This window comes from Vespa mandarinia, chromosome 2, assembly GCF_050613455.1.
Source record: "Vespa mandarinia isolate Hongniang chromosome 2, ASM5061345v1, whole genome shotgun sequence".
Taxonomy (NCBI): Eukaryota; Metazoa; Arthropoda; class Insecta; order Hymenoptera; family Vespidae; genus Vespa; species Vespa mandarinia.
This window is the reverse complement of record NC_140811.1, coordinates 15942501-15967500: the sequence shown is the minus strand read 5'-3', so window position 1 is coordinate 15967500 and position 25000 is coordinate 15942501. Positions and strand designations below refer to the sequence as shown.

Sequence of the window (25000 nt, the reverse complement as noted above, 5' to 3'; positions counted from 1 at the left end):
CACGCGTTACGTATTCGATATCGGACCGATTCACTTCTTTCGCGGTTTTCTTCGAAAATTTAAAGAAAAAACTCGATATCAACACGATCGTAATAACGTCCGATGATTATTAATCATTTTTCTTTTCCAACGTGTCTGATCCATATATATATATATATATATATTATCGATTCACTAGAATTATCGAACGATTCGATGTTTAATCTATAAGAATTGTGATAGATTGTAATGTAAATAAAAGTATTTTTATTGACTTTTTTAATCGCGATCGCCGGTGTGTCTTTTAGATGTTAAAAATCTCATTATAACGTATCAATCCCGTTCTCAAAACTCGTCTTCGATCCTATTTTACTTTTGATTTGGTACGACCGGTGAGATTAAACTTTAACGTTCTTCTCACGTACGGCACTTATTATATTCACATTCGACGTCTTTCGGGTCTCGTTATAATCACGCTAAAGACGAAGATATTCGTTGACCGATATCAATCGAATCACCTCTTGATTTAATTTATTTCTTATGACGAATATCGATTCATAATAAACGTATTTTAATCAGTAAATTACCAAAAGATCGTGAATCATTGGCTTAACTTGGGATAAAATTTCGTAATCGACCGGAAATCTTTTCTTATGAATATGATAAATAAGTATAAAAGAAAAAAAGGAAAAAGAAAAGAAAAGAAAAGAAAAGAAAAGAAAAGAAAAGAAAAAAATCTCGGTAAACGATCGACGAAGACGAGAGAAAAGAGAAGGCAAACGAAAAGATAGAATAGGAAGGAGTGCACTTTGTCTTGAAGAGAAACGAAAAAGAACAAAAACAAAAAAAAACAAAAAGAAATGGAAACAACAATAACAACAACAACAACAACAACAACAACAACAACAACAACAACAATGACAAATAAGAGGAAGAAAAAAGAAAGAATAAGGAAAGAATATGGAAGGATTCGATAAAGATCGTCGTACGATTATCGTCGGTTACGATGTTAAAACAACACTAAGAGATGAGTACGAAAACGAAGGAGGAAGACGTTTGCCGCGCTCGATCGGCGCTCGTACGATGTCGCGTCTCGTCGGCTCGGCGACACCACGAACCTCCTCCCACGGCTCTATCGGAACTGTCACGCGGCGCACGTGGTTTCGTGGTAGCGCAAGGCGTCGACATCCCCCGCACGAACAACCTGACGGCCCGAGGAGTCGTCAGCCACTGACTCCCCGACTCGACTCTCGAAAGAGGAGGCCTCGCCTGCCTGCCTGTTTGCCTGCCTGTCTGCTTACTTGCTTGCCTGCCTGCCTGACTGTCTGCTTACTTGCCTGCCTGCCTGCCTGCCTGCTTTCCTGCCTGCTGCCTGCCTGCCTGCTGCCTGCTTGCTTGCCTGGCTGCCCGACGCTAGTCGACCGACTCTACTTCGGTGAACATCGGGCGGCTTCGGTGAATAGCATGGCCCGAACGAGTCCGACCGTGCCCGAAGCCGTTTCGTTCCTTTCGATGTGCCTCTCCTCCTTTATACATGTATATACGCTGCTTGATACATATGAATTTGTATTCTGTGTCTGTGATCTCTCTCTCTCTCTCTCTCTCTCTCTCTCTCTCTCTCTCTCTCTCTCTCTCTCTCTCTCTCTCTCTCTCTTTCTCTGTGTATGTATACGATTCGACACGACGAACGACGCGACGCTCCTACCGGACGCCTCGATGGCACCGACCACAACGACGATGACGACGACGACGACGAGGACGGACTTTGAGAGACTCCCTCCTCTTCTCTCCCTCTTTTAAGAACCTTATACCACCATCCCACCATCGTCGCTATACCGTACGGCGTATTATCGTCGTACACAATTCCAATAGTCGTACGCTACGTAAGGCTCGCGTGCCATCGGCCGAAGTGAAACGCGAAAGGGTGGGGGGATGAAACATCGGACTACCTGCGCACCGGGTCACCCACCCGGTGCCCGCTATCCGACTACCTACACTTCCCTCAAACCCTCAAACCCTGCCAAAAGTTTTTCCATTACCGCGCTTACGGAAAGTAGTGAGAGAGTGAGAGAGAAAAAAGAGAGAGAGAGAGTGAGAGAGAGAGAGAGAGAGAGAGAGAGAGACCTTATCGTTTCGAAAAAGCGTATACCATCCTGAGGGAAATTTTCCCAGGAAATATATGAGTTAATTTTGGAAGGGGAAACAACATTTTTCCTGACACATTAACGATCTTATCTATTTTCTCTTTCTTATCTTCTTTTTTCTTTTTTTGGTTTTGACTTTGTACTTTTTTTTTACAATCGTTCGCATTAAACCTTACGATTACTTGTTTAAAAGAGATAGAGAGAGAATAAGGAAAAAAAGAAGAAAAGAAAAAAGAAAAAAAGTGGAAAAAGGAAAAAAAAAAGAAAAAAAAAAAAAATAAAAAAAGAAGAAAAGCACAAACAGCCGATCATTTTCAAAAACAAGCGAATTGGTTTCGATCAATTATGAAATTATTAAAGAAAGTTATAAAATGGTTTTGTCATGTGACGTGATAGAACACTATAGAGACACGTTAATAGAATTCTTTGGATTCTAAAAGGAAGGAAAGTCGCGAGCGCGACTTAAAGGCCTCCCACGCGAAGCGGCGACGGAGCTTTTCGCACATACATACATATATACACACACATACAAACACACACATACGCGCGCGCGCGCTCGCGCTCGTGAACACATACACGAAGAGAGTAGTCGCGTTTGCGACGCGTCGCCTGCACTTCCAACCTCCACCAACGCTTGGCGGTTGCGTCATCACGGTTTCACGGTGCGCGCTGGGATTCGTTGATCGCGCGCGCGCAACAGCCGACGCATCTGTACCGCTCTGCTTACGCTTACTACAAATCCGCGCCAGTGGTGCTCAATCTTTACGTTTGTATTTCTTTCCTTCTCCTCCTCCTCCTCCTCCTGCTGCTGTCTTTCTTTCCGTTTTTTCTTCTTTCTTTTTATTCCTTTTTTTCTCTTCTCTTCTTTTTTTTTTTTTTTTTTTTTCTTCAAATAGCTTTATACAAGTATCGTAATGATCGTATAAAAGTTCTCTTAAATCAATCGTTCGTTTAGATCACACGATAATTCAGAATTAATTAAACGACGATTATATATTATATATGATAAGGGGGGGAGGTGGTGCAAGGGAAGGGAAGGGAGGGGAGGCAAGAGAATGATCATAGTCGATTCTATTTAATATTTCAAATTTGATCTTTTCTTTCGATATTACGAATTCTTAATAAATAACGTTACGATAAGAGATAATAAATGTTAACGTTATGATGCCGGCGATCGTTGTAAACAGCTTAGACGTGTTGTATCCAACACGTTTCCTTCACGACGCTTTGCCGATGCTTACTGCTCGCGCGAGGAACCTCGACCTTAACCTTAGAGCGCGTAACGTGTGTATTTTCCGCTCGGTAGCGTTCCTCGCGTGTTTACTACTTGCGATTATTTGATTCGCACGATGTTTCTAGGAGGATACGAATTCGAAAAGATTTCACGGACAAACAACATGCATACGCATACATACATATATGTATATATATACTTATTTACATTTACATACGTCTCTACGTATGCCTTCGTCTTTAGGAAAAATTTTTTTAAACGTTTGACAATGAACATTTTTTTCTTTTTTATTTTGAAATAAAAATTTTTGAACATTATCGCGATACTACGTCTTAGTAGTCCTTGGAGGAAAAAAGAAACGACAACGGAACGCGAAAGAGTCGAAGATAATGATGACGAAGAAGTTATGATTAACAATGAATTATTATGTTTAATAAGAAATTAAAAGCGCCGAACGATCGAGTGAAGTTTCCCTTGTAAGCTTTGAGACAATGCCACTCGACTTGTAACTAGAAACTTTCCACGTCTATTAAATATGCAATGAATTATCGATCGATAAATTTGAATCAGTTTAAATTGTTTCTCGTTCGTAGAAACGAGAAAAGTTCCGAGCAGATTAAACGTTTTTTATTTTTCTTTTTTTTTTTTTCTTTTTCTCTTTTTCATGATTTTTTTTTTTTTTTTAGATTTAACGTTTGGAATGAAAATTACGTACTTTTGATTCTACAGGAATCGATCATAGCAATATCCAATCTCTTTAGATATTTTTCCAAAAGTCTTTGAAAAGACCCAAAAAGAAAAAAGAAAAAAAAATATATATATATATATTTATATATAATTTTTAATAATATAAAATAATATATTAATTTTTCTTATTAAAAGTAAATTACAAAATGTTAGATAAACTGTAACCCATATTTCTGAAAGAAGGCTGGATTAAAAGTGCTGACCCAGCAACACTTCTCGGACTGGAACTTGGAGGACGTGCAATTTCCTGAGGAGGAACGTAAAGGGATAACGAAGTGCGCTTTCCCTCTACGCGGAATTATTGGATCGCCACGCGAACCTCGCATACGAATGCGACGTTAATATCTGTAAGCTATCTTTCTCTCTCTCTCTCTCTCTCTCTCTTTCTCTCATTTACGAGAGGGATGGTTCGAGCTTTTAATTAAGTCTAACGCGGCCGCCGTAAAGGCGAAGTACGCGCGTTACGAGCGACGCCACCTATGCCACTGACCATTGTCTCGCTTACGTTAGTCATACAAATACAGAATAAATGTGTGCGCGCGTGCACACACGTACGAAGGGGAGGTCATGACGACGACGACGACGACGACGACGACGACGACGACGACGACGATGGCGACGACGACGACGACGACGACGACGATGGCGACGACGACGAGGGTACCTGTGGCGGCTGCTATGGGCGTCGAGGACGTTGCACTGAACCGCTTCGCCCCGTGAGAACGACGGGAGCACAGAAAGAACGGTGGAACGAGCGAATACGTGTACGTATATGTATATGTATGCGAGAGAAAGAGGAAAGGGAGAGAAAGAGAGAGAAAGAGAGGGAGAGAGGGAGAGAACGAGAGAGACAGAGCTGCAACCGCCAATACCGCCATCCTTTTGCCGCCACCGCCACCATCCTCCTCCTTTTCAGAATAAGCGTCATGAACATCCCGAGTAACGTAATAACCCTCTTCTTCCCTCTCTCTCTCTCTCTTTCTCTCTCTGTGTCTCTCCACTCATCCGCTTTACCCATGTATACATGAGAACTTCTTTCGATTTTTCGCGGACTCGTAAGTGAGGAGATTTCGCTCTCATCGATTTATTCTTCTCGACGAACGTGAATTATTATTATTATTATTATTATTATTATTATTATTATTTTATTTTGTTTGTATATATATATATATATATATTTATATACGATTTAAGCCGTCCTAGGATTACGAATTGTGTGCTCATTTTTTATTCATTGGGTATATATATATCCTTTAAGAATCATCGATCCTTTCTTGTCGCGTACTTTCAAACCGGACTATTTTTGAAATGCCCACGGAGAGAGAAAGCCAGTCGCTTTTACATACATATATTATATGATATATATTTGTATGTTCTCCATCTCCCGTCTCTCTCTCTCTCTCTCTCTCTCTCTCTCTCTCTATCCTTTATCTCTTTCTTTCCCTCTCTCTTTCCCTTTCTTGTCGACTTCATTTCTCTCGAGACTCGCTCGCGACACTCGGCGAAAGAAGAAGGCAACCGCGATATTATCCGGCACAATGAGCGTACGAAAGAAAGGATTTTGAACGAGCATGAGCGATAGAGAGAAAGAGAAGGACTATTAGTGGAAAGAGAAAGGTACTCCAGGGCGATGCCATCTCTCGCTGATTTGCGAGTGAGATCGTTCTCTCTCTTTTCTCTCTTTTACTCGGATCCGCTTTTTTTTCTTCTTTTCTTCTTCTTTCTTTTACTTTGTCATCCATCCCATCAATGCCATCCATTTTTGCACGAGCACCTCGTTGGAATGCGTGTCTTCCTTGGCGTCGTCACTCCTGACGATCGATACTCTTTCACCCTACCTCCCTCCTACCCTTCACCCTTTACCATCGCCCCCGTTCTAAATTGATTCATCATCAATTGAAAATCCACGACTGCGGTTTACGTAGCTACAATTTTCCTACGCCAATCGACTACGATTCGATTTCGCATTTAAATGCGAATTAAAAAATGCACATCGTGTCACCTGTTGCGCGATACTGTAAATGAAACTGCACGAAATTTCGACAATTCGATCTGCCTATATTCTCGATTATGATGTAAAATTTGGGAAAGTATATATAGTTATACCGGAGATAGGTAAGAGATGAAGATCGTGTAGACGAAAGATGGAAGTTTGTAAAGAAGAAAAGGAGTAAAAAAAAAAAAAGAAGAAAGAAAAAAGAAAAGAAAACTTAACGAGTTCAAGCTCATACGAGATAGTTAAGAACGATCCCGTGGCGATAATAAAAAGTTAAAAATTTTTCGGGTCCGCTCGCGCATGAAACGCGATTAAAAAATTTTTATCAACCGAAGTTACCCCTTCGTGAAAATATCCCATCCAGCCGGATTTTTCTCATTATCATTATTTCGCTCTAATAAATTCAAAACTTAATATTAAAACCGAATAAATCTTTTCAAGACGAATGTTAAGATGTAAGATTAATCTCTTGGCTTTATGCAATCTCATTTCTTATTCACAGTTTTATTTTAAAATTAAAAGGGAAACTTTGTTTTTCTCTCTCTTTTTCTTCTTCTTTTTTTTTTTTTTTCAGATAATCGAAAGACAATTAAAAGAACGACGTTAATTCGTTATAAACAATATAGGATCCCTATCGAAAGTTATATCTGTATTTATAAAAACGATTAAAGGGAGGAACGTCTTTACTTCAGAAAATTCACGAGACTATGCTTTTATCAAGCAAGGTGGAAAATGCGATTGCTGGAAAGGAGACGCGACGCTCTCGACGACGTGCCGCTATTTTGCGTACGCTCGTCACCCAGAGTGGGAAAGAAGGAAGGATGGAAAGCGGAGGGTGGAAACGCCAAGAGCTTCTACAATGAAAGGAGTAACGTATATCTCTCTCTCTCTCTCTCTCTCTCTCACCCTCCCTCTTTCTCCCTCTTTCTCTTTCTTTTCCCCTTCCTCTTTACATCTATCTCTTTCTCACGTTCTCGGTCTCTTGGAATACTCGAAAGTGCAACGACGCCTGCGCTACGCTAAAGTCTCAATCCACCCTCTGTTGTATCCAGCGTGAACGCCGTGACTGTGGAACTTTCGGGCTACAACTGCCGAGCGTCGCGACGTCGAAACGCAAATCTCTCTCTCTCTCTCTCTCTCTCTCTCTTCCCCTATCCCTTCTTCTTCTCTTCGTCCTCTTTATATATATATATATATATATATATATATATATATATATATATATATATAATATATATACATATCTCTTTCTTTCTCTTACCTTCTTTAGTTTGATACTCTTAGAAATGCTAACGCAAAACTTTTCGATGTTTCTTCAGAGTTCGAATAAAATAATATTATTTTAACCTAAATTATTTTTTAATGCTATGGTTAAATTTAAATTGTATAATACCAATAAGCCAATGCGTAAAATCGATAAACTTTAAAGGATAAACTTTCTAAGAGAAAAAGAAATGATGATTCAGAATGGTTAAATCACTTTTTTACATTTTAGTTTTTTTTTTCTTCTTCTTTTTATTTTATTTTATTTTTTTTTTCCTTTCACGTTTAAACCAAAGTGATAAAACAAAGTAAATACCGTTAAGCGATACGTAATAGTATTTAGTCACGTTTAGAAATAGCCCCCCTCCCCTACTCCCGCTCCCCTTTGAAGATAAAACATCAAACTATTCCCGCGATTCTTCTCGTTACGATTTACGTTTCGCTAGCGTATATCGCTAACGTATTGCAAAGAGTGTCTCTTCGACTTATCTCACGAGTGCGCACGGTAATCATGGGGAGTTCAGAGAAACCTGTCGTCAGCAAATTCCACTTGCAAGCAAACTATGTTTTCTCTTTGTTGCGACAAAGGAAAGACTGGAGAAAAGAAGAAAGTCGAATGAAACGGAGAAAAAAATCATTATACCTTATGATTGGTCAAACATTCTTTTTTACGATATTTTTAGAAAAATTTTTCCTTCCAATAACGATAGCAAAATAGGATTTAATTGTATTATCGAAATTTAAAAAAAAAAAAAAATAGACGAAGAAGAGAGAGAGAGAGAGGAGAGAGAGAGAGAGGAGAGAGAGAGAGAGAGAGAGATAACTTAACACTTACCATTTACTCGGCAAAAATTAACTTTTAAAAATTTTATTCCGATGTTTTTATGAAGGTTCCTGCTGTTAAACCAACGAGCTCCTTTCACCGTCCTTTTTAAGAAGGAAACACGCGTGGAAGGATAAAGAAAAAGATCTCGCTGCGAGGGACAAAACGAGAAGGACGCGTGGCTCGTCGAGGCGTAGGCGAGCGCACGAGTTACCCTTTTCAACCTTCGACCCAAAGTATCAACTCATCTCTTTCTCTCTCCGTCTCTCTCTCTCTCTCTCTCTCTCTCTCTCTCTCTCTCTCTCTCTCTCTCGAGGAGTTCACGTTACAAGATATACGCCATATGACAAAAATTTTCCCTTTCCCACAGGAATTGCGAGATGTAACGAGCCTCTTTATGGTCGAGAGATTGGAGCATGAAAAAAATTCATCTGCGAGTAATCCCGATGCGTCTGAACTCGATTTCAAGAGAAAAATGATAAAAAAAAGAAGAAAAAGAAAAAAGAAAGAAGAAAAAAAAAGAAAAAAAGAAAAGAAACGAAAATAAGTCGATTATGGAAAAAAAATATTTTTTCGAGTATATCTCAAAAAATTTCGATCTATATTTTCGTCGTATCTATTATTTTAATTTACGTTCTATAGTTTGTTAATGAGAATCTCTGCTTTTTAGGAATGACAACGTACGCTTCTCTTCATTGTCAGTCTCCCTTATATGTGAACACTTGGTATATATTTCGACGCGACGACGACGACCACGACGACGATGACCGTGCGCTACTTGGTATCGCGCTCACACGTAACTGAATTACCGTCGTTGGTTAAACAAATCTCTTCTCGGTAAGAGAACTTCCACGAAAACAGTGCTCGACATTTATTATCGGTGGTACGTAACCGGCGAATCATGAAAATATTTTTATCGTCAAATATTATAGAACGTTATTAATCTATTTTAACGAAATACATCAACTTTTTTTGTCCATTTGACTGTTTCTCTGTCTGTTTGCTTTGTTAGTTCCTTTTGTTAATTTTCAACAAATTTTTTCACCCTATCATAAAATCAATACTCTGCATATATTTCAATGGTAACGAAACATATTGTTCTAAATATTTGAATACATTCGATATGTATCAATCGAGTAGCATGGTTTAATAGTAACGAATATAAAACAAAATAATTGATTTCTTTTTTTTATACTTTGTACTTTACAAGACTTCGACCAGCTCCATAGAAACGACTTGATAATGGACATCAAATGTACGCAGCATCCTTGAAGAATAATAGATCATCGGAGTGGGACTTACCTGAAATAGAGAAAAAAAAGAAAAAATCTTATTAGTCATCGAGTTCTAAATCAAACGGGCGGAGAGAGAGAGAGAGAGAGAGAGAGAGACACGTTCGCATAGTCTATTCATCAAATCTCTTTGTAATACGCTTTCTATTTTACAAGTTAATCCTTTACCTCCTCCCTCTTCACTCCGTCCCGCTAATACATAATACATAATACACATTTAATAATTTTCTACTGAACTCGAATAACTTTGATTATGTACAATACGAAGCTTATTTCGAAAAGCCATTATCGTTAGAACATTTCGAAACGAGATATATTAATGAAAATTTTCTCCCTTCTTGCACCCTGTTGAACGTTGTCTTTCTTTGATTATTGTCACGGTACAGATTAAAGTATAATTGTTTGTCACAATTATTATTTCATTTTTAATACATACATACATACACACACACACACACACACACACAGAGAGAGATTCTCATTTTATAAATACCCAATTTTACTAGGAAAAAAAAAAAAAAAAAAAAAAAAAAAAATACTGAATAAGAAGAAATTTTTCATATTTCTCGTAAATTCCAGAGTAGTCCATACAAAAAATTATAATACGATAGAAATGCGATAGGACAATATTTTGATGAATATGAATTATAATTGGATTTGTCAAAAAGAAAAAAGAAAAAAGAAAAATAATAAAAGAAACGTCATAATAGTACGAACATACACGCTCACCTCCAAACAATTAACCAATGAGTTCCTAGTAATGTCACGGTAATAAAGCACGGGAATGATTTCGCCCGTTATTGTTACTAGCCAGCGAGGACGTTGGGTTCTCGACTCTCTGACATCCGATTCGTTCGCGTGTCCCACTTTTCCCACGCGCGATCGTTGCAATGCTTTCTGCTACTTTGTAGCTTTCACGAGAGCAACGCCTCGACGCTTTAGAGACCGTTACTCTTTGAACATAAATCTTAGTATCTTTTCAAATCATTCGTCCGTACACTTGAGTTGTGACTACATCTCAACGTGTTTTACCGAAATTATTACATGGATATAAAATAAATTTTTAAATTCATCGAGCAAAGATATAATTCTTATTTTTTCTTCTTTCTTTCTGTTTTTTTTTTTTTTTTTTGAATTCTTTAATAAGAAATTATCTCTTATTTTTCTTTTTAATTTCTTCCCTCCTCTCTCTCTCTCTCTCTCTCTCTTTCTCTCTGTTTATATCTATAATAACATTTTGCTGTTTATTTTATCCTTATTTAGCTTTACGATCAATCACCACTGAAGTATCCAGAGTAATCATACAAATTGTTCGTATAAATAACTCGACACTCTTATACTACTACGTATAGTATAAACTCGAGAATATCGATTTCGTTCTTTCCATAGACTGCTCCGTAATATCGACTGAAATTTCAATCTGTCTCAAGTGGAAACGTAAACGGGGTAGAAGGGAGGGGCCGAGGGGAAAAGAGATAGTTAAATTGGAGGCCTTAAAGCACGTTCGAACGTTAGATAGGAGAAATTATCGAGTTGTGAATCATTGCTTCGAGAACGTCCGTGAGTAGGGCCAGATAGACGCGTCGCGGGAGAGAAAGGAAAGGGCAGAAGAGGATAAGAAGGAGGGTTGGGAGACGCGCAACAGTGTTTACACTTGGCGGTCAATGAACGCCATCCATGATCTCGGAAACCAGACCACGAACGTCTGTCTTTATCTTTTCCTCTCTTTCTCTAACGTCCTAGATTATTTTATATTATCTTTATTTTCTTCTTTCATAACTTTTCCCAAAAACAATATAATCTTTTTCTTCGATTCTATTTTCTTTTTTCCTCTTCTTCTTCTTCTTCTTCCTTTTTCTTTTCTTTTACCAGCTTGTTAATAATATAAAAAATGAAATTCGATTTGAAATATAAATTAAAAAATTTGGTCATGGCCATTAAATCGATTTCAAAGATTTTCTCTTTACGATTGTAATTAAAAGGGTATAGGAGGAAATGGGTGGTTTGGGCGATTATTCACTTCGGAAATATTTTTTTTTCTTTCTTTTTTTTTTCTTTTTTTTCTTTTTTTCTTTTTTTCGAAGTTAAAAACGACGACGATAGTAGCTAAACGTAGAGCAAAGGAAGAGTGATAGGGAAAATAGGAAGAGAAATAGATAGATAGATAGATAAAAAGATAGATAGATAGATAAAGATAAAGAGAAAGAGAGAGAGAGAGAGAGAGAGAGAGAGAGAGAGAGATGGTTTCTCTTTGGCAGCCCCTGAGGCTGGTTCGATTTATCGGCGAATGGATGAATCCGGGTGCAGGGCCGCGTAAACGGCCAGGAGGGCGATGCTTGCATAAAGTGGTGGAAAATTCGGGTTGAAACCTGTGAAAGCGAGGAAAGAAGATCAATAAAGTGGTGTGCCATACTGTCGGTGCCACTGGTGTGTCGTTGTATAGTGGCTGCTTCGTTGGTGTGTATTATTAAGCGGAGGTGTAGAGATAGCTAGAGCGAACGAGACGAGACGAGACGAAAGAGAGAGAGAGAGAAAGAGAGAGAGAGAGAGAGTGAGAAAGAGAAGGGGAGAGAGAAAGAGAGAGAGAGAGAGAGAGAGAGAGGCTCAACGAAGACAGAAGAGAGGGCGGATAGAAAATGTAGGACAGACGTAATAAAAACTAACCAGAGAAAGAGAGACGGCGCTAACGGCCGTGGTTCTCGAGAAACAACGACGAACTCAACCATACACCCTCCAACTATCAAAGACACGAAGTGGCCTGGGAACAGACTTGGCGTCAGGCATTTAACTGAAACCAAGACCTTAACGGTAATGCCGACACTCTTCTTTTTTTTTTTTTCTTTTCTTTTTTTTTACGATTACACACTTATTCGACGTCCAATGAATTTATTTTAACCCTCTCTCATCCTTGTTCTTATATGGTTTCTGCTAAAAAAGAAAGAAAAAAAGAGAAAAGAAAAAAAAAGAAAGATATAAGAAACCCCTCGTAGGAAATGATATCTCATTAATTGGTGCAATTCGATCCTTGTAAAAATTTTTCCCATCTCTCCAGAATATATATATATATATATATATATATATATATATATATACACACGTCAATTCTTTTATTTTGATTAAAATTAATCGAGATTAATCTTTGTAATCGTATAGTTGATTACAAAGTCAAGAAGAGATCTACAAAAGGACGAGGATTGAGAACCCCTGAATACCGAGGTGCCGCGTTTCCCCCTTTATGCAGCCATTGGCGTAGACACGTTTACTCTCGGACGATAGGAATCGTTGTATCGTTATGACTTTATAAAGAAAATCATTTTAATAATTTCTAACATAATTATATTATTTTCATTCGATAGAAATCATTCGGTTCGGACTTCGTGAAATTTTCATTTTCTCTTTACATTTTTTATTTTCATTATTCTCCTTTAGTTGCTCGTTTTTTTTTTCTTTTTCTTTTTCTTTATCGAGATCTAGAAATATCATTTCGTACTGTCGTAGACACACGATGGTTCTTCTTTCATTTCTTCCTTCCACCCTTCCATCCTCTTTACGTTCCTCTCTCCCTCCCTCTCAATCCTCTACGTTCTCTCCTATTTCCAAATCATTCGAGCTTTTAAGCTTCCTCGGATTCCTCGTACGACCCTTTACGCTTCGTACGACCAACTGGAACCGAACGCGACCTCCTACTTTCCACGCGTCAAACATTCCCTCTCTCTCTCTCTCTCTCTCTCTCTCTCTCTTTCTCAAACTCACCCCACCACTACCTCTCATCATTGAGATTCCCGTAGTAATCTTTTTCCTTCTGAGAATCTCCGATCCGACGTTTGTATTCTCGCGCCTTCGACGACCTTCCCTCCTGACCTCGAACGTTTCTTTGTCCTTTTTATATATAGAACAAAAATGTGTCCTATATATTTATATATACATATATATATATATATATTTTTTTTTTTACTAAATTTTTATTCTTTTATTTTTTACTACAAAAACTTTATTGACGTTCACGTATTTGCTTACGAGTATATTCCTACGAAATTAACATGTATGTGTGTTTGGAAAAGAATGTATTTATCGATATTAGTACATACGTAGTTAATGAACGAATATTTATCGTGTGTGACAAACATAAATATATATATATATATATATATATATATATATATATATATATATAACATACATGTCAACAAAATATCGAAAGAAGAGAAATGTTTGTTCGCTCGTTAAATTAGAAGCGTACTATATTACATTAAAAAATTTATGTTGGTATCGTTCGATTAGAATACAAAATAAAATTGGAATTTGATAAATTATCTTATCTTATGAGATAATATCATCGTGCATTTTAATATTATCGAAGGGAATAATAAACGTCCTCGTATTATTCTATCGTCGAACGAGTCGCCTTTTGTTACCCTTGACAGCCACGGAGCGACTGTAAAGTCCCCCGCCATCTTTCTCCCCCTTTCTCCAACATTTTCCTCGTCGAACACGTCTCTCCCTCTATTCCCCCATCTCTCTCACACTGTCGCGCGCGCAGCACCCTCTTAAGAGGCCAGAAGGAAGAAAGCGAATACGTTTCGGAGCAGCTTTCCGCTCCTTCTTCCCCTTTCGAGTAAGAGAGACGGCTCGTTTCCGGTGTTTCAGCTCGACCTTCTTCGTAGGAAATCCATACCCTTCCCATCTCCTCTTTACCCATATCCCATGCATTTCCCAAAGGGATACGTTTTACTAGTTCACCTTAATAGCCGTTTCTGATTCATTGCCCTTTAGCCACGCTTTAATCGTACTTTGTACAAATTCGGACCCATCTAACGCGGCCTCCACTCCTATAAATTTATAATAATCTCATTCCATTTCACTTATTAACGTTTCCATTTCCATCGTTACGAATTTAATATATATTTATATATATATACATATATGTGTGTATGTGTGTGTTTGTGTGTAAGTATATATATATATATATATATATATATATATATATGTATCTTGATAATAAGAGAAGAAGATATATAAACAATGCGATATGTAATATAATAAACAGTCGTAGTAAACTGAAATTGAACTAGTAAACCACATTATTATTTCTCTTGGTCGCAAGATTTCCGAGATATTTATCATGCCGATTTTTATCAGTAAAAAAGGTGAATCTGCAAAGAAAATAAATAACGAGGAGGAGGGAGGAGGGAAAAAAGAGGGATACGTTAAGCGACGAAGCGGGAAATGTGGAAAAGAGGATGCGCGCGCGAGAAAGAGAGAGAGAGAGAGAGAGAGAGAGAGAGAGAGAGAGAGAGAGAGCGAAAGAGAGAGAGAGAGAGAGAGAGAGAGAGAGAGAGAGAGAGATGAAAGGTAGAGACAGACAGAGAGACATAAAGAGAGGAGGTCGGCAGGTTTTAGCAGCGTCGCTCGATCGCAAAGCTTCGCGACTACTCTTGCCACCCTTCCACGGCCTCTCGACATCCTTCTTTCGTCCCTCGGTATGGCTAGAGGTGGATAGAGGTGGTATAATAGTAGGTGGTAGACGGGTAAAGGCAGTAGGTGCCTCCATGTTATGCAGCCCCACCACCGACTCCATCCTGACCAACCGGCTGTTTACTGTTTGGCCTCCCGGGATATCGATCCCAGTGGCGTAAGAACCATCAGCCTAGGAGCCCCTCGACTGAGTGAGAGAGAGAGAGAGAGAGAGAGACAGAGAGAGAGAGAGAGAGACAGAGAGAGAAAGAGAGACAGAGAAAGAGAGAGACAGGGACAGAGAGAGAGAGAGAGAGAGAGAGAGAGAGAGAGAGAGAGAGAGAGAGAGAGAGAGAGAGATAGAGAGAGAGAGAGGAATAGAGGAGAACGGAGGGTTCCGGCCGCGGCCGGTTGCCAACCGACCTTGTTGATACGGCATAAATCCGACACTATTCGCGACCCTCTCTCGGTCGACGACACTCCGCTAAATTGCCTTCGACGGAGTGGCACCCACCTTTAATTGGGTATATACGTTTCCTTCCGGGACAATCGAAATCGGACTGAATCTAGCAACTTTTTACTTTTTACACTATAACGTTTCACGAGCTCTCTTTCTCTTTCCCTTTGGAATATATTATTATTATTATTATTATTTTTTTTTTTTTGTAATATTATTATTATCATTATTATCAGTTATATCTGGAAAAGCGAAAGAAATATTTTTTATAATATTTCGCATTTCATTAAATGCGACGACGACGAATGAGAAATAAACCACGTGGAAATAAGAGAGACAATGAACGTTGCAATGAACGTTTTTCAGCAAATAAGCAGGAAGAATTCAAGTATTCTAGTCGATTAATCGATTAATACTAGATTAGAGAAGCTCGACTAAATTACAACTTTGTTGCGAATAAGAAGCATCGGGATACAACTTATTTACGTAGGAGGATCATTGAAATTTAATGCGTTAAGTCGATTCGAAGATATTATTGAATAGAAGGAGAAAAGTCGGATAAGGTGGCGAGCACGGGAAAGGATGGATGGAATAGGGGAGGGGTGAGAGTTGTGTAACGAAAAGGGCAAATTTGAAGAGATATTTTAAGAAATTGCCCAACCTCACTACCGATCGCGACGGGAATGAGTAATAAAGGTATAAATTATGGAATCGTTAATCGAGCTACCAATGTTCGTAGGACAAAGAGAACCTTCTCCTTCTTCGACCATTTATCGTAGAAAAGGGGGGAGGGATTGGTTGGGTGAGTATATATATGGGTATGGGTATGGGTGTGTGTGTGTGTGTGTGTGTGTGTGTCTGTGTGTAAAGGGGGTGGAGGAGAGGGTGACTTCCCCGACGGGTCGCTGGATGCTGGATGATGTTCGTCGGTTCGGAGACGGTACTACCGGCGGCCATTGTTGTGCCAAGAGGGTCGAAGAACGAATCTTGCCGCGAATGGATTTTGGGTGGGATTAAGCTGTCCCAGTTTCGATTCCACTGGCGCGATTTATTGAGACGCCAGCTTCGATAACCATCGAACGAGCTACTCGCAATTTCCGTCGCCAGAATTTTAGAAATCTCGAACGAATCGACAGGCACTATATACTATATAGTCGCAAAACTATTTATATATATGTATGTATGTATGTATGTATGTATGTATGTATGTATATATGTATGTATGTATATATGTATATATGTATGCATATATATGTATGTATATATGCATGTAATCTATATATATGTATATGCATGAAATTTATGTATGTACCTATGAATATCCCTTTTTCAACGTTAATGCCCTTAAGCGATAAGTAAGGATACTTCTTTTCCTTGTCCCTTTTACTTCGCGACTTTTTACCGTCTATAAGGCTGAAAAAGGCAGCGAAAAGGAATCGCGTTAAATAAGGCGTTGCATTATCGTAAAACCGGCGGAAAGAGATTCCAAAGAGGTATCTTTCTACGAGAGCTATCGTTTGTAAAAGAGGCTAGAGTCCATATTTATATTCAAAGTATGAAAATTATGGTCGGATAATTAGAGTGAAAAGATATTTGATGTTCGATTAAAAAATTTAATCATAAAGTTAACGTTTTATCTAAGCTCAACATTTTCTAACGATTGTTCATTAAATGTGTGTGATTTGATCGTACTTAATTAAAAATAAAACGAATCAATAATAAAATTTTATTAAGGCATATGAATTTTTTTTTTTAATATATTTAGATAAGTAGATTTTTTATTCCGTTGAAAATGCATTTTTCTGGAGCTTGCGAATATGCGTTATCAACGATCGAATCTTTTGTGTCTCGTTCCGCGCCTATAAAGCTTCTACCAATGCTACGCTCCTATTCGCGAGCTTGCGCAACCTCCCATTGGAGTCTTCTTCGATCTTCCGATCCATCTCGCATAACAATAATAATAATAATAATAATAATAATAATAATAATAATAATAATAATAATAATAATAATAATAATAATAATAATAATAATAACAAGTTTCTTAAATTATATCTTATAACATTTCAAAGAAATATCGATTATCGATACTGATCGATAATCGATTTTATCGAAATTTTATTGAAACCGATTTTATTCGATTTTATCGATCTTTTGTAGATCAGTCGATTTTATAAAATTTTTCAAAAATCTCGACATAATTTCATCTTCATAATAGAATCATCATCACTTCACGATTGATTCTTTTCTTACTTTTTTTTTTTTTTCTTTCTTTTTCTTTTCTTTTTGGAATCATTCAACTAATGGTTGATAAGGAAACGATAAACGAAAGGATGAAGGGAGAAAGAAGGGTGGATATGTTAGCTACGTTATCCGGTGTTTCCAACGGAAGATAGGAAGCAAAGGTAACCAAGTTGGGATCAGGGAAAAGGAGCCTCCATTACGTGGCATATGGATGAGGATGAGGCAATCTGTCGGCTAAGCCGCCTCTTATTACCTCGCCACCGTTGCCACCACCGTGCCGGAATCCGCGTGAAAATATACAGGGTGGAACGTAATCTGTAACGCCGAATCACTATCAACGTGTTACTATCTTGAAATATAAATCAAGAAAGGTCAAAGGGGGAGCAGAAAAGAGAGAGAGAGAGAGAGAGAGAGAAAGAGAGAGAAAGGAATGAAGAGAGGTAGAAGGATAATCTCTCGCAGAAAATGGAAATTACAATGATCGGTGTCTTATCTTTAATACTTATTTATATTTGATATTAATATTTATCGATTATTCCTTCACCTTTCAAATTATTCGTTTCTCGTTCTTTTTTTTCTTCATCCGATATACAAACGAACGAACGAAATGAAATGACCCGTGTAATTTGCTAGAAAAAAAAAAAAAAAAAAAAAAAAAAAAAAAAAAGAAATAAAAAAAAGAAAAGTAAAAAAAAAGACCCCCCCAACCCCTCGAGAAGAAAAAAAAGCAATAAATCGCAACGATAACGATTGTAATGTACAAAATTATAAGTCGAGCGATTAATTGAACGAATTTCTTTCGTGACAAATATCACGTTAAGTGACAAGGTTAAAAAGAGAGATACCAAATCGGTTAAACACTTATGCGAGGAATCGGTAAGGAGATCGGTAGTGAAAAAGTCATTCGAAAGAAGAAGCTCACGTTCTTGGCGATCTTTGGCGATCGATTATCACCGGTTACTAACTTGAGTGACTTTTTCCCCCCCCCCTTTCTTTATCGAGGGCGACACCTTCGGACTAGATTTTCTCAGTTACATCGCGAACTATGCGGCACCACCCTATATACCTACATACATACACATCGTTTACAGCATCTACATATGGTCTACATATATATATATATATATATATGTATGTATATACGTACATGTATATTTATATACACCTATGTTTTATATATATATATATATATATATATATATATATATAGAAATGTATATATCCAAACACACATATAGGTACTTGCTCGATAGGTACGAAACAGAAAAACGACTCTCCTTGCAACCTGTTTCGCGCAACGGGGAATCTCGCGGTCGTACTTCGTACCACGTGTATTAGCCAACCTGGCTGGTATGCTTTACGGTTTGAGCGTGTAAACCACCCACTGTTGTACACGCACACTCGCGCCTGGAATCGCAATATCGAACCGTTTTTCCTTAACTCCCTTCCTCTTCTTCCCTCTCCCTTCCCCTTCCTCCTCCTCCTTCTCTCTCTCTTTCTCTCTCTTTCTCTCTCTTTCCACGTATATATGAGGTCTGACGACTAGGCAAAGAAAAGTCTCTATCGTTGAGATTAAAGAATCCAACTTTTCGAGAAACTCTTAGGCGTTCAAAAATATTAATAAATACAAAGTTCTCTCTCTTTTTTCTTTTCTGTTTTTTTTTTTTTTTTTTTTTTTTAACTCTTTTATTAATTTTATTAATCATCTATTTGTATATTGAATTAATCTGTCAATCGATAACCCTTCATTTTTCATAGTTATTCATTTATTAGATGAATAATCGGAGGACCTATGTTTTTTCTTTTCTTTTTTTTTTTTTTTATGGGTGTTCGCAAATTTTATTTAAGAAATGATTAATATTTTTCTCTTAGAAGAAATGATCTTCGAAAGAATTCTGTATATGTATATATATATATATATATATATATTTCATGAAATGTTATTATTTTCTTATAAATTAAAAGATCTTTACTTAGGATGGACAGCAAATGGCTATTCGAATTCGATATTCTAGGTCAGCGAGTAGCTTGTAATTTCCTCTCTCGTGAAAATTGATCCTGCGCGTTATGGCATCGCGACGACTTATGCATTTTCAGAAGGTTGTTCGATGTAATATCGATGGTGTAACTTTTTCTTACCTTTGAGATGCAATAACTTTAAGCAAGAACGTTGACGGATAAAATCTAAAAGAAAATTAAAGTTTTACAAGGAAAAAAAATATACGAGTAAAATAAATTTTAATTTTCCATCTTTATGAAAATATAAACGGGGATAGTATTTGAATTGATCGAAGGATCAATTAAAATCCTTTCTTCTTTTTTTTTTTTTTTTTTTTTTTTTTTTACTTCATAATAATTCCTCGTTCATCGTCGGAATATTTTCTTTTTATTTTTTTGACATGAAATATTACAAAAGTTAGAACGTTTGGGCTTATACACGCGAAACATTATCTAGAAATGAATTTATCTCGTTTTAAGGATTACGTGAATAACAGGACGATTTATCCTTGACCCGCTAACATGGATATAAGTAGGTATGTACCTCACGCAAAGAAGCTCGAATCAAATCCCATGGTCTTCGAGGCCAACGTGACTTTTTTTTTTTTCTTTTCCTTTATATATCCTCGTATGTGTGTACACGCATACGTAAGTACATACATATGTACTTACTTATTTACTTACTTACTTACTTACTTACTTACTTACTTACTTACTTACTTACTTACTTACTTACTTACAATTTTTTTTTTATTAAGAAGCCTAAATGTTCTTTTCCTTTACATTGCACCCTGTCGATTTTCAGGGGTTCTTTTAATAACAGATGCTCGTGATTTATCGACAGAAACGCATCGAGAGAGGTCAGTGCAGTTTCCAATAGACAGATGGACCGGGCATGGAATATCGCAACATCGACCTCTCGTCGATTCTCGTATTTTTTCGTTCGATTCCCTTCCGGGAGAGATTTCCTCCCCTCAACCCTTTCTCCACCTCCCTCAATAGTATTTGTTTGACGTATAGTTTCGTGCGATTCGATACGTCTAAACTTTTAAAATATATTTTCGACGTATCTCTTTTCGTAAGGAACGAAATTAACGAACAAAAGGAGAAATGAATAATAATTAAAAAAAAAAAAAAAAAAAGAAAAAAAAAGAAAGAAAAGAAAAAGAAAAAGATAATGACAATATGATGGTTAATCGATGACCGATTTGCAAGAGAATCATTAAATCGATCGTTAGGATCGTATTCTCAAATATCATTTCAAATGGATAACGCTTCGTTACCGAACGTTCTATCATCTACGATATTTATCGTCTATTAAGCCATTCGATCTTCTATTATAGCCGAGTTAATTACAGCATCCTTTTAGGATGCTCGACGCAAGGTAGTCTCACGCAAATTGACTTATAAATTCATTCGCCGGGAGGGAAACAGACTGTAATCTTCGTGTAATTATTGCCAACGTGAAACGAGATGAGATACCGATGATCCGATTACGGATGGATCAGAGATTCTGCTTAAACGATCGAATTTTTTTGTTTTCACCTCTTCTCGTATTTCGTTTCAAATATATACATACATACATACATACATACATACATATATATATATATATATATACATATATATATATATATATATATATATATATATGTATGTATATATTTTACCTGGGATAATAAAAAAAAAAAAGAAAAAGAAAGTCTCTTTTGTAAACTTATTCTCCTGAATAATTACGATGGCAGAATTTGCCAATAGTTAAAAAAAAAAAAAAAAGAGAAAAGAGTAAAAAAAAAAAAATGAAAATGAATGTTTAATTATTAATAAAATTCTTTCTTCTGTTTTTCTTTTTCTTTTTTGTAAATGTCAAAATATACGATATATATATATATATATATATATATATATATATATACACGAAATTTAAGAAGACAAAATCTTTTCGTATTCGCGCGATCGTCGCGTCATTTCTTAAGAAAACAAAGGCACAATACACAAAGAGAGATATTTTTGATGCTAATAATTCGTGGATCTTCGAGCTCAGGGAGAAATCGCGGTCAGGCTACGAGAAAGAACGCGTCATTGGTTCCCTCCCAAGAAAAGACAAAGAGGTCGTTCGGCTGGAGAAGAAGAAGAAGAAGAAAAAAAAAAGCAAGGTGAAAAATGATTCACCGAGTCCTCCACCTCGTGTAAACTCTTTCCGTGTCGCAATTGTCATCGGGTTTGGTGCCCGTCATGACGTGTGGAAACGGTAAACGATGTACGTGCATTGAATAACCAAATATATTTCATTTATTTCGGCACAGGAAATCACTTGTGAAACATCTCTCTACAAATTTCCAAATAATGCTCATAGGAATATTCCAAATAGTCATATAGGTATGTATAATATATGAGTAATATTAGTTCTCATCGTCATCTTTCGGACAAACAAATTTTCGATTAAAATAATAGATATGTTCTAATCATAAACATATTTAAACAAAGAAATTGATCTAATGATTTTAACTATTTTCTTTTCGTTCTCAAAACGAACATATGCGTAAATTCACTGTCATATCCTTTTTTTTCTTTCTTTCTTTCTTTTTTTTTGTTTTTTTTTTTTTTTAATATCAAACCATGTCTTCTCTTTTGTTTTACATCCAATTAAAAGAGTTCGTTATACGATTAAAACTGAATTCGTACGAACAGAGTAAAAAAGAAAAGAAAAAAAAATAAAAAAAAAAAGGATTTCGACGATCAATTATTATTCTTAAATCATTATAATTAATGTGCGATTCCCAATATGGCTTTGAGTTCCTTATTTCTTTTTTTCTTTTCATAATTTTTTTTTTTTTTTTTTTTTTTCGATAGCCCACGTACTTTGTCTCGTGGAACACCGAAAAATCATCCGAGATACTAATCTTGACCTCGAAAGGGACAAAAAAGAATCGGCCAGATCGGTCGATGCGCAATTAACTCGAGACGGACCGTAATGGATCGTGGGCAGAGCAATTACTACTTTCCTTCGCGGATTAATACGACGTACGATGACAGACAATGGAAATAATCCTACCAGCGTGGGCGACCTTTAATATGGGGATACATCTTCGTTTTGATAGATCGGAACGCCGCCCTCTGAAGGCGGGGAAGTAAACGGCTCATTGAAATTGCGTGGGAGACACGTTTACAAAATTATTCTCTCTCTCTCTCTTTCTCTCTATCTCTCTCTCTCTCTCTCTCTCTCTCTCTCTCTCTTTCTATCTCTCATTCGAACCCGAGGGATGCCTAATTATCCATTAAAATTATGGACTTACTTTACGCGAGCCTTCCTATTTTCCCATCTAATGATATTTTATTTTATTTTAATTTTTATCTTTGCTTTTTCATTTCCATCGACGCCAACGAATCGTTTCAACCATCCGCTTTTATTTTTTCTTCGTTTATTTCTATATACATATATATATAATATACATATATATATATATATATATATATATATATATGTATACATGATATATTATTTAATCTATTACTCAATTATTATACTCGTAAAGTTCTTTATATTTACAGAGTAAAATTCATCGTTTTTGTGCGGAGCAATTAAAGCGTACATTTGGTTTATTTTGTTTTTCACCATTACGAAAATTTCCAAAATAATCGGTAGAGAACAATACGAAAATTTTGAAACGAAAGATAGAGAAAGAGCAAACCAAAAACAAAAACAAAAAATAATAAAATAATAATAATAATAATAATAATAATAATAATAATAATAAAAAAAACAAAAAACAAAAAACAAAAAAACAAAAAAAATTAAAAAAAAAAAGAAGAACAAAAAATAGAGGGGAAAAAAAAAGAAGAAAAAAGAAAAAATACGACGATGATAGGACGGAGAACGCGATGATTTTATCGAATGCCCGGAAGTAATCGAGCGTTCGACTGTGTAAAGGCCTCTAATATTCATTTGGAGAGGGCATAATTTATCGGAAAAATTGCACCAAACGAGAACGAAAATTCGAAGTTATTCACACTCGAGCGTACGTACATTTTTCCGCGACTATGGGAACGCGGAAGAGCGGTCGTGCCGAAAAAATGAGTATGCTATCTATAACAAACAAATCCCAAACGAATGAACGAACGAACGAACGAACGAACGAACGAACCAACTGGTCATTGCGTAGCTCTCACCCCCTTTTCTACCCCCCGCCCGTTCCGCATCTCTTCTCACTATTCCGGTAAACGTTTTTCCATCGAACACGATGGCGACACCATCGTACGATTGTTCGTGCGTTGTTGCACAGTTGCATTGCATTAACCAACTAAAAAGGATAATTCAAAATAATTTACTCTTTCGCGGTACGCTACGTTTTATCGTGCTTTTCGCATCCAACCACGATCTCATCCCCTCTCGCATTTCCTCTTTCTCACCCTCCTCTTTAGCGAGTGCAAAAGCGCTTCGCGTAATTCGCATTGCCAAGGGAAAGAGAAACAGAGAGAGAAAGAGAGAGAGAGAGAGAGAGAGATAGACAGATAGATAGAGATAGAGATAGAGATAGAGATAGAGATAGGGATAGAGATAGAGATAGAGAGAGAGAAAGGGAGAGAGAGAGAGAGACAGAGAGAAAGAGAGATAGAAAATGGACAGTGGATGAGAGAATTGGAGCAGGAAACGGGAAGAGAGAATTAAAAAATGGAATTTATCTAGTGACTGTGAACTAACGTTTGAACCATCATAAAAGCCCAATATGTTGCGACCACATGTACCAACCAGATAACTATGTATTTTCCTTGTATAAATAAGCGAATTAACGAATGAATAAAAATATTTATATTCGTACCTAGTAAACTAGTCAACAATTTTTTTTTCTATTTTCTTTTTTTTTTTCTTTTTTTCCTTTCTTTTTTCTATCCTGCCAGTATTAATAATAAACAACCAGGAATTGTATGATGGAAAGGAAAAAAACAAAAAAAAAAAAATTAATGACAAACAAAGAGAAATAAAATAATATTAAAATTTTTAATGTTCGAAGCAAAACGACGATGATATTATAGAAAAATGAAAACAAAAAAAAAAAAAAAAGAAAAAAAAGAAAAAGAATGATTAGTTTAGCTGAGCGTTGATAGGCTAGAACGCGTATCAAGAAGAGAAGATAAAGCAAGTACGTGCGTATCCATCGATTCGCGATGCGTGCACGTGCTTCAAACGTGCATGTAGGAAGAGGCGAAGTCATTACGAAGAACGAAATCGAATCGGAGGCAAGAACGTTATGGACAAGAACGAAAATGAAGATGACTATTACTATGACGACGATGATAATGACAACAATGATACGTGGGCAGCGATTGTTCACAATTTAATAATCTATATTAATTATCCTTTCCTGTCT

The 25000-nt window shown here is 36.8% G+C and overlaps 1 protein-coding gene and 1 long non-coding RNA gene across 6 annotated transcripts in view; one reads left to right on the top strand and one right to left on the bottom strand.

The window, feature by feature from the left end:
* mam (neurogenic protein mastermind) overlaps nt 1-25000 on the bottom strand; it is a 176367-nt gene that overhangs the window by 86709 nt on the left and 64658 nt on the right. For 2 of the 5 annotated variants that reach the window (XM_035870343.2, XM_035870354.2), the window contains exon 1: nt 969-1217. The exons of the other annotated variants lie outside the window; for them this stretch is intronic. The gene's annotated coding sequence lies outside the window, so the exon portion shown is untranslated. Of the gene's footprint in view, nt 1-968; nt 1218-25000 lie in introns of those variants that run through there. 5 annotated transcript variants of the gene reach the window in all.
* Nucleotides 4845-9865, top strand: LOC118443545 (uncharacterized). The gene is made up of 4 exons (XR_014983875.1): nt 4845-4868; nt 6772-6968; nt 8557-9069; nt 9397-9865. It is a non-coding gene; the product is annotated as an uncharacterized LOC118443545 (long non-coding RNA).